The sequence below is a fragment of the Physeter macrocephalus genome, chromosome 20 (assembly GCF_002837175.3).
Source record: "Physeter macrocephalus isolate SW-GA chromosome 20, ASM283717v5, whole genome shotgun sequence".
NCBI lineage: Eukaryota > Metazoa > Chordata > Mammalia > Artiodactyla > Physeteridae > Physeter > Physeter macrocephalus.
In genome coordinates, this window is record NC_041233.1 from 118352273 (window position 1) to 118362870 (window position 10598).

Sequence of the window (10598 nt, forward strand, 5' to 3'; positions counted from 1 at the left end):
TTTTCTTAGTCTAGCATTTTCTAAATTAGCATCAAATTAATCTTCCACAGAGTCAAACAAGTGACTTTTTTTCCCAAATAAAAGTCTTTGCTTAAATACTGTTGCAAATTGCTAGCTTAAACCAAGATAGACTATTATTATTACAATAGGAGAAGTGTCTCAGTCTAAAAAGCAAAGTTTAATCTCTAGGTTCTGCAAGTTCAACAAGACATATTATAGTTTATCAAAAATCTCTGACATTCCCCAAAACATTTTTATCCACAAACCTTCCTATCCCGCCTTACCTAAACCAGAATCTGAAATAAAACTTCTTATACTTGCTAAAGACCAGCTGTTTAGAGGGGGTTGTTTTAGTCAAAACAGTTTAAATCTGCATGAAGAAAATGGAAAAATGAATTAAAAGGATGAAATTACTTCTCTTTCTTACCCGAAAAATGATAGTTCTTTATTTTCAGTAGGGTTGGTTTCTATGCTTCTTTGTTTTCTGTTGGAAGTATCTTTTTTTTCTTTCTTTTCCTTTTTTTTTTTTTTTTTTTTGGTAATTAAACTATAAACTAAGCATGCTAGGAATTCTGGCTGAGAGGTCTTAATTGCACTATTGTTTAGGGCCATAAACATTTTTCTGGGCTTCCATTAGAAGATGGCCTGACCCTGTAAGAACATGGTCCAAAAGAAAATGTGTCAGATCATGAGAGTTGAAAAGGGCAATTAAAACACGACATGGTTGAAGAGCTAATGTGGGCAATGCTCCTGATTAAGCATTTGAAGTGCACTTGGTGTTTATCTTTTTGTGCTAACTTCATATGTAGCAACCGTAATAAGGCCATTTAGTGCCATCATGACATTTCTGCTTATACAGATGTCATATAAATTCAATTAATTTCAACAGTAGCTAGGTCTTCAAAGACCATATGCTATCTCTAGGGAATGTTTGTCTGGTCTACTTGCCAGATGTGAAACCAGAGCTATGATTCAGCAATGTTCGGACTCAAAATTACAGTGTATATTGTCTGATATCACTGTCCACATGAAGGAAGAATGCAGACCTGCTTCAGGCAATGTATGATGTTAGGATGTAAGCAGTACAGTAATTTGAATGACCTTACATTATGCTTAATTATGCCCTACCATTCTTCATGTGCTCTGCGCCAACGTACTTTGTGTGAGGAATGAAACATGTTTGGCAAGGAAGTGCATTCCTCCTTTACAATGGTTTATTGTGTTTCCATAACTGTTAATAACTTCTCCCTACAGTGCATATTCCGTATTAGGGAATCCAAATATCTTTCCTATTGCAAAATATCTAATTCCTATCTGTGATGGTTAATTTCATGTGCCAACTTGACTGGGCTAAGGGATGCCCAAAGAGCTGGTAAAACTTTATTTCTGGGTGTGTCTGTGAGGGTGTTTCTGCAAAGATTAGCATTTGATTCAGTAGACTGAGTAAAGAGATGCCCCTCACATGTGTTTGTATCAGTGGGGATATCCTCCAAACCATGGATGGCCTGAATAGAACAAAAAAGAGGAAAGAAGGGCAAATTCCCTCTCTCTTCTTGAGCTGGGGCATTCATCTTCTCTTGCTCTTGGGCATCGAAGCTCCTGGTTCTTAGGCTTTTGGTCTTGAACTGAGTTATGCCACCAGCTTTTCTGGTTCTTCAGTTTGCAGATGGCAGATTGTGGGACTTCTTGGTCTCCATAACCAAGTGAGCCAATTCCTATAATAAATCTCCTCATATATGCATCCTATTGGTTCCCTGGAGAATGCTGACTAATTCAAGATCTAAACCAAGTTGAAGATGCCATAGAGCACTCACACTAGATGGACTTATTGTGAAGGAGAAAAAGGCTGGAGAGAATTGTGTGTGTGCACATGAGTTAAACCAGGTGGCACATCACAAAATGAATGTAATGTAAAAGAAAACAAAGGTGAATTACTCTGACCCAGAAATTATGCAGTGTATCCTGTTTAGCACTTCCATTTTCTTGTGAATTTTATTTTTCCTTTCTTTTCCCTATTGACTATGTGATATCTAATGAAAAATCAAATTTTTACCCTCCATCATTTTAGAAAAACTACAATAGATTCACTTTACTCCAGTCTTGGACTGACTGAGTGATTAAACAAGAATTAGAAAATAAACCCCAAATCTAAATCTAAAAATTGTTAAAGGTGCCCAAAACCATCAAATAAATTTCATAAAGGCTTTTATGCAAAAAGAATTTGGGGATTTCAAATAAAGGCAGCATCCACCTGATTTACCCATAGGTAGCAGTGGCACAGGGCATTTCCCATCTGTTTAATGGTTTAGCAATGTTAGTGTTTATTGTAAGTTGTGTTTTTACTACTTGTGGCTTGTTACATTTTTGTTTAGATATATTTTTAATCCTAATAAATTTGGCTAGACTGATACAGGAGTACCTTTCTCATCGATCTCAGATTGCTGTTCTTTAAAAAATAATTAGATAAGAGGAAAAGGTCATGTAAGACAAATTCTTTATGAAAAGTAGAGATTTCAACTGCAGAAGGGTAGTGAGCATGCTAAGTCCTTGTCAAGGAATATATAATTTCTCCTTTGCTCTTCATTGATTAAGTGGCTATGGTGAGTCTTCAATGAACCCTAGGTCATTCTGGAGTAAGTAGAAATGACTGAAAAGAAACATGTGAAGGGCAACTTGAAAAAGTGAACTGAACCTCTGCACATTACAAGGTTCTTCTTCTCTGGCTAATATTCTGCTTTATATTCAAATTAAATCTAAAGTGATTAGTAGCACTTAAATGAGAGACTCTTCCTGTGATGACACTGTGAGCTTGAGAGAAAATTAGGTTAGGAAAAAGAAGCTTGGTTTGATGAAGTACAGTTGCAAAATTATATGTCAGCGTCTGTATCAGTTTATTATTTGGAAATGACTGGGAGGAAGCAGTATCATAATAGTATTTTCATTCAAGGTTTTCATACTGGAAATGTTAATTCATTTATAAAAAGTAGAGCCATAAATCCTTACACATCTTGATTTCAGTTCAGATTCCCCTAAAATAAAATTTAAAAAAATCTTTCAGTGTGCCTATTTCTGATCCAAATGAGGAAAACCACAGTGCCATTTCTCAAAGGTAACAACCCCACCATTGCTCTGCCTGAGGACTTTATTAGATTTAATACTGAAAGCTCACAGTCAGCCACTGCCAGTGAATCCTTTGAAAGCTGGAAACTTGGATTATCTTTTGTCTACATTTCTATTACACAGACTGTTGTTAACCTTCCATTCCCAACTTGAACCTACTTAATGGCTTTTGCCAAACAGCAGCTGCACTTCTGAGAGCCTCCAGCAAGAGAAAAGCTGTATTTCATATTTTAGGTATAGTGTCATTTCCAAGAAGAAAGGCAAACTGATCTTTTAACATTCTGTTTGTACTTCCAAAGTATAACACATCTGCATGATGCTATTCCTTTTGGGAGATCAACATGTGGATTATTCTGCAACTTTGAGAAGTGACTGCAATATTTCAGATTAGCTTCCTGAATGGTGCCAGGAGCGCCATCACGTCACAGAGTGGAAAATGAAGTTTAGTAGTTACGAAATCCATAGAAATAATAGGATTTGCCTGGATAACATAGGAAATCTTGAAGGAAACTTTTGTTTTCTTTTTTCTTTTATTGGTCTGCTGGTTATTTAAAAGATGGCAAGTATGGCAAAAGCCTAACTCTTCATATTACAACTTAAATTTTCCTAGTTCTTTACATACTACAAACATAAACAGCAAATGCTCCAGGTTACATAAGGATCATCATAATTGTTTACCTATATCACATATTAAAATTAAAATAGATGTTTTGAATGTTCTCTTTCAGACATATGTGAATTACGAAAAGAATAGTTCTTCTCAATGTAACAGAAAATAATGTATTTTGTCTGTGGATAAAAGGGCACAAATCATTTAACAGAAGTGTTATTATGTATCCTAAGGCCACATGCTCTTATTAAATATACAAATCAATACTTAATTATTAATGATATTCTGATTAGTTATCACAAAGAATTATTGTATTTAAGCAAGAGTTTTGTTACATATAATTCAATATTCTTATTCCACATTTAGAGATTATGGTTGAGGAAGTATTCTACTCAGGATATATACTTAACATGAAGGAAACATGAACAGGAAAGCAACAGGCAACAATATTATTCAATTTCCCTGGAAGTTCTGGTAATTTTTTACAGCGGCATTCCATGTTACAAGTGTCTTCCCAAAGAATGGGACCATTCTCTCCTTTCATGTCATGTTATCCTAAACCAAAGTGCATATTAACTCCACCCATCACTCAAAATGATTCATGGCCTTGACGAGATGTTCAGAAGCAAAGTCTATATGGACTCCAAGACTTGCCAACCAACCGAAATACTTACAGAATTCATAGCAAGGTGACTGATGCTTTACAAAGTACAGAAACACTAACCCTTCTTGATAATCATGCTCATAGTATAAATGACTAAAATCAACATTTACCCTAAATGGAAAATATGATTGGTATCGGAAACTAATGTCTCAGTGGCCATAGGACTACTCAAGAAATACTTTTCCCATCCATGGCATACGTAATAAATCTTAAAACCATTGAACAAACAAATCAGAAATTTAAAGTTAGAAAGAACCAAAATCAGTTTATGGACTCCCATGTTTTCTGCATAAAGAGGATGAAGATGGGGGAGGTCAGTCATTTGCAAAGTTACTGAAAAAGCCATACCTAAGGAATTCCCTGGTGGTTGAGTGGTTAGGACTGCATGCTTTTATTGCCTAGGGCGCATGGTGGTTCAATCCCTGGTCAGGGAACTAATATCCCGCAAGCTGCACAGCATGGCCAAAAAGAAAAAAAAGCCTGTACCTAAGCCCAGGACTTCTAACTCACAGTCAAAGTTTGTTCTGCTGTATAAGAGTGCTATATTAAATTTTACCTTAAAATATCTGAAGCTTACTAGAAGTGTTGAGCTTTGCTATTATTCAGGTAAGGCCATACTGGAAAAGTCTGTTCCATCATTAGAAACTCATTTGATGAATGAATACTATTGCATTTATTTAAATACTTAGGCATTTTCATTGTTTCTATAAAATTATGCTATATGATAGTGGGTATTGGGTAAGGTATGGGCCAGTTCTACGACTGCTCTATTCGGAGAGGAGTTGATTTGGGAGAACACTGTTGATAACTCAATATTTCTATTTTACTGCATTAGAAAGAAGCATCGCTTTTTTCTAGGTTAGAAATATTTAAAACAGTCTTATCTAATAATTGTAACACTGGATACTCATTTCATGTTGAAATGAAAGAATTTAGAAATATTTTCAAAATTGCATGGCCAAATCTACTTTTGAAAATTTACACATGCCATCTTGTGATTTTTAAAAAAAATCTGAGCTACAGTTTGGTACCTTATCATCCAACTTAAAATATGTTGTAACTCAAATTCTAAGCTTGTATTAAGAATATTTCTAATCTGCTTCATTAACTAGCAGTGTAAAATTTTTGCATTATCTATAAACATTTTCTATTAGAAGTACATTTGCCTAATTTTAAAAATTTGTTAAAAAAGAGTGGTTCCCAAACTTCAGAGTGCATTGGAATCACCAAGAGGGCTTGTTAAAACACGAAGTGCTACCAGTAGTTCTGGGGTGGAGACAGAGAAATATCATTTCTAACAAGTTCCCAGATGATGTTGATACTGGTGGTCTCAGAGCACACCTTCAGAACCACTGGAAAGTTAATCCTCTATAAGAATATATATGGCAGTAAATATTTATGATCATAGCACTATTTTTTAAAATTATCATTCAAAATGGGGTATTCTGATTTTTGGTTTCTCAGATTAAATAAATCATATTAATTATTCAATTGAATACTGACATGGTATTTAAAATGCAACATTTTAGATCACCTCATACTCCTCACTACCTTTCAGATGAAAGAATCAGTGAATTTTTAATATTTTAATATTTGGGAAATATTACATCTAAAATTAATTCTGTATTTAGTGTGGAATACATGTTTAATAAACCATGACCTCCAAAACATGAAATATGACTCTAGTCTCACCAGTACTCATTAGTGATCATAGGATAGCTAGAATTGTCCCCAGATATCTTGGTCTGCTCCTCTCTCTACCATCCTGTGTGCTATAGGACAGAAAAAGAAAATGCTAAGTCATTAACCATACAGAGAAAAGTCCCAAATCAAACAATATTTCTAGATATATGATCAGGAAGAACAGATTACAGTGGAAAGGTTCAGAAGAACTGGATTCTCTTCCTCAGTGTTTCATTATTATGCTTAGAGACAGATTATGTAAACTCTCTCCGCCTAAATCTCCTATTTGTGAAATGAAAAGATTTTCTGGATGAGCTTTAAAGTCTCCTGTATTTCTGAAATACATTGATTCTTTGTTTTTGCTTCTATAAATACATTCAATTCACTTGCTCAGGACACTCTGGTATTCTGACACTGGTCATGCTCAGTTTTACTTATTTACTAAAATAAATTAATTAGGTGCTCTCTAATTGTGGTATAGCCATAGCAAAAATCAATTGGAAGTTATTGAGATCATAATTACATTTGAACAAACTCTACTATAATTCAAAATTCATGTTGCTTAAGTAAATGGGAACTTCTAATAAACTCTCTTCCATTAATGTTAGAAAGATTTAGCAATTATAATGATCATAGTTGTATCCACAACTATGATCATTATAATTGTATATTTGTATAATTGTATATAATTGTATATTTGTATAACTTGTATATTTGCCACAAGAATGCAGGAAAATAGCAAACACAGTGATTAAGTAGATAAGAGCAGAAGAAAGAAGTATAAATCTCTGAATATTTTATGTACATATATACATATCCAATTTTTTAGATTGCAAAACATAACACTCAGATGAAGCTATCGCAGAGAGAAAATTGTCCTCTCAAATGTCAGTTAATGTTTGATCAAGTGTAAAGTTGATCTATATGTGAGGAAGAGGCATTAGAGACCCAGAAGGAAACCAAATCATAAGCATATCCAGGTGACTGACCATGTAAGATGTTTTAGATTAGGGTCAGAACCTCAAGTCTAAATTAAATACTTTGCTTAAAGAAATACTCATCAATTTGCAGTTCGCGTGAGTATGACCCAGAATCTAGGAAATAACAGCTGTTGATGTGAGTGTGGATCATAAGTCTAAAAATGACATTTACTAAAAGAGCAAAATGACAGCACAGATACAAGAAATTACAAGAGAGCAAAGAGAGGGGATTTTAAAAAACTCAAGTCATTTTATTTAGAGCAATAATTTCAAGACCCACAACAAAAAAAGTTTTATCAAACAGGAAGACCTGAGAGAAACATTCTGATTTTCTGGCATATTGCATTGTTAAGGATGAAGCAATATAGCTGGAAGAATATATCTATTATTTTGATCAAGACTTCCAGCCATTTGCCTTTGAGATATTCTGATAAAAAATATTAATTCTTTAACTTTAGGTTTTGGTACTATATATTACTAATTTCTTGTAATTGGCATTTCAGTTTACCTGGTTCTGTTGAGATTAGTAATTTTTTAAAAATAAAAATAAAACTCAAAGGAAAGAACAGATTTAAAACTTGGTTACAATTATAAACCTGAAAATTTGGTTAAAAGTGTATCTGATTGCATACTGTGGAATATCTCCAGTATGTTTGTCATATGGAAATAAATAACAGGCAGTTTCAAATATTAAAATGTGTAAGAACAGAGAGGGAAATCTGACTATCATAACCTATTTCAAGAGAGAAATCTGATTAGTATCCATGTTCACTAAATATAAATGTATACGCTAAATGCATACAAGCAATGTGGTGTTTTACTGACTAAAAGAAAGAATTAAGCAATGAAAATAATACAATTTTAAAACAATAACAATACAGAGCATTTAATACACCAGACTTAGTCTTGTTGATGGAGAACTTTTAGAATCGACATAGATAATGAAAACAAATGGCACAGGAATTGAAATCGATATAGTTTGTGAAGCAAATATGAAGACAGAGATACTGGAGTTAAATGACTGAAAAAAGAATAAAAGTGAGCTTATAAACGTTTCCCCATTCCTGAAAAGGAAAAACTCAGGTACCTGCATGGTTTTCTATGACTTAAAAAAATGATCCGAGTAAAGAGTAAATAAAGGAGGGTCCTAGGGACTCAAAGAAATTAGACAAATCCAGATTATAAAAAGTAGCCAGAAAAATGGACTCAGAAATACATAAAATTATGGGATAAAGAAATAGTTATTCACACTAGACATGAGGGGGATTCGCAATAATGATATATTTTAGATAGAGAATAATATCATTAATGTGAGCACTATTTATTTTTTAAATGAAATTTAGCAATGTGGTCACAGACATTCATTGCCTGAGAGAATACTGAGTTGAATTTGGAGAAAAGCAAGAATGTAAGTCAACTCATCAGATGAAGGAAGGATTTTAGATTTTCTAGGGGACAAAGCTGTACAAATGTTGCTCTAAAATACCAGTGAATAAATTATAGTCATTTTTCTTTTGTTTAATTAGAATAATTATTAAATGAACCTTGAATCCTAGGCAGTTGTCGAGGTTCTATAAATGAACTAATTTTTTTTTAAACAATAACATTCCCATACATGGCAATGGGCAGGTGATGTGACAGTTGCCATGCCACATGACCCCACTGTTCAGGAAAGGTCCATGTCTTTGAGAGACTCACCAACAGAGCTTATCCTGTCTGACCCTGTTACTCTAGTAAAGGCTGAAGTTTTGTATGGAGTATGTGTATGTAGTGAGACTGATGCAAGCCAAACCAATCAGAATTGTAGAATTTTGGAATTTTTCAAACTGGAGCAGAGGATAAAGTGTTGTTTCCTTTTCATGAGCAGGGACAGGACAATGTAAATACCTGGTCAATTAATAGGCATATTTGCTAATGGATTTCTTGTGTTCACTGAAAGGAAGCTAAGAAAGACAGAAAGAAACATCAGAGACGGATTAAGAGAATAAGAGACGTCACTCCAAAAGTTTGGTCACTTTACAAATATTGTATTAATTTCATTTATAAAAAAGGTTTAAGGGGCTTCCCTGGTGGCGCAGTGGTTGAGAGTCCGCCTGCCGATGCAGGGGACGCGGGTTCGCGCCCCGGTCCGGGAGGATCCCACGTGCCGCGGAGCGGCTGGGCCCGTGAGCCGTGGCCGCTGCGCCTGCGCGTCCGGAGCCTGCGCTCCGCGACGGGAGAGGCCACAACGGCGAGAGGCCCGCGTACCGCAAAATAAAAAACAAAAAACAAAAAAGGTTTAGCTTAAGCTAGCATGGGCTTGCAACAGCAAGGTGTTTTGAACTATACACCATGGAATATTGCATTATTTTTCACCATATGATTATAACATGTGGGAAAGTGCTACTGAAAATACCCCAGAAATTTTGCTTCTGACAATGAGTTGGAATCCCCCAAATGTTTGGAAATTAAATGACATGCTCTAAATAATATACTGTCAATGTAGGCATCACAAAACTTTTTTTTAATATTTTAAACTGAATGATAATGAATAGCCAACATAAAAACTCTCAGAATACATGCAGTGCCTAGAGGAAAGTTTATAAATTTAAAGTTTATATGTAAAAGGAAATAAAAAGACTCAAATAAAAATCTATATTTTTGCTCTAAGAAACCAGACAAGTAAGAACAAATTAAAGTCAAAATAAGTAGAAGGAAGGAAATAATAAACATAGCAGAAAACAATGAAATAAATAATAGACAAATACTAGAGAAAATCCATAAAACTAAAGTCTGCATAGGGAATTCTCTGGTGGTCCAGTGGTTAAGACTCCATGCTTCCACTGCAGGGGGCATGGGTTCCATCTCTGGTCAGGGAACCAAGATTCTGAAAGCTGCACAGCACAGCCAAAAAATAAAATAAAAATAAAAAGCTTCTAAAATTTTTTTTTTTTTTTTTTTGTGGTACGCGGGCCTCTCACCGCTGTGGCCTCTCCCGTTGCGGAGCACAGGCTCCGGACGCGCAGGCTCGGCGGCCATGGCTCACGGGCCCAGCCGCTCCGCGGCATGTGGGATCCTCCCGGACCGGGGCACGAACCGGCGCCCCCTGCATCGGCGGGCGGACTCTCAACCACTGTGCCACCAGGGAAGCCCTAAAATTTTTTTTTAAAGCTGCATCTATTTGGAAAAGATGAATAAAATTGATAAATATCTAGCAAGAATGGCCAAAAAAATACATAATTGCCCATTTCAGAACTGAAAGTAGCGATATCACTACACATCCTACAGACACTAAAATGATAATTAAAATGTTATAAAAAACTATATTTGAATAAATTTGACAATATAGACTTTTAAAAGAAATTTGTAATTAAAAATATTTCCACGGGCTTCCCTGGTGGCGCAGTGGTTGAGAGTCCGCCCGCCGATGCAGGGGACACGGGTTCATGCCCCGGTCCGGGAGGATCCCACATGCCGCGGAGCGGCTGGGCCCGTGAGCCATGGCCGCTGAGCCTGCGCGTCCGGAGCCTGTGCTCCGCAACGGGAGAGGCCACAACAGTGA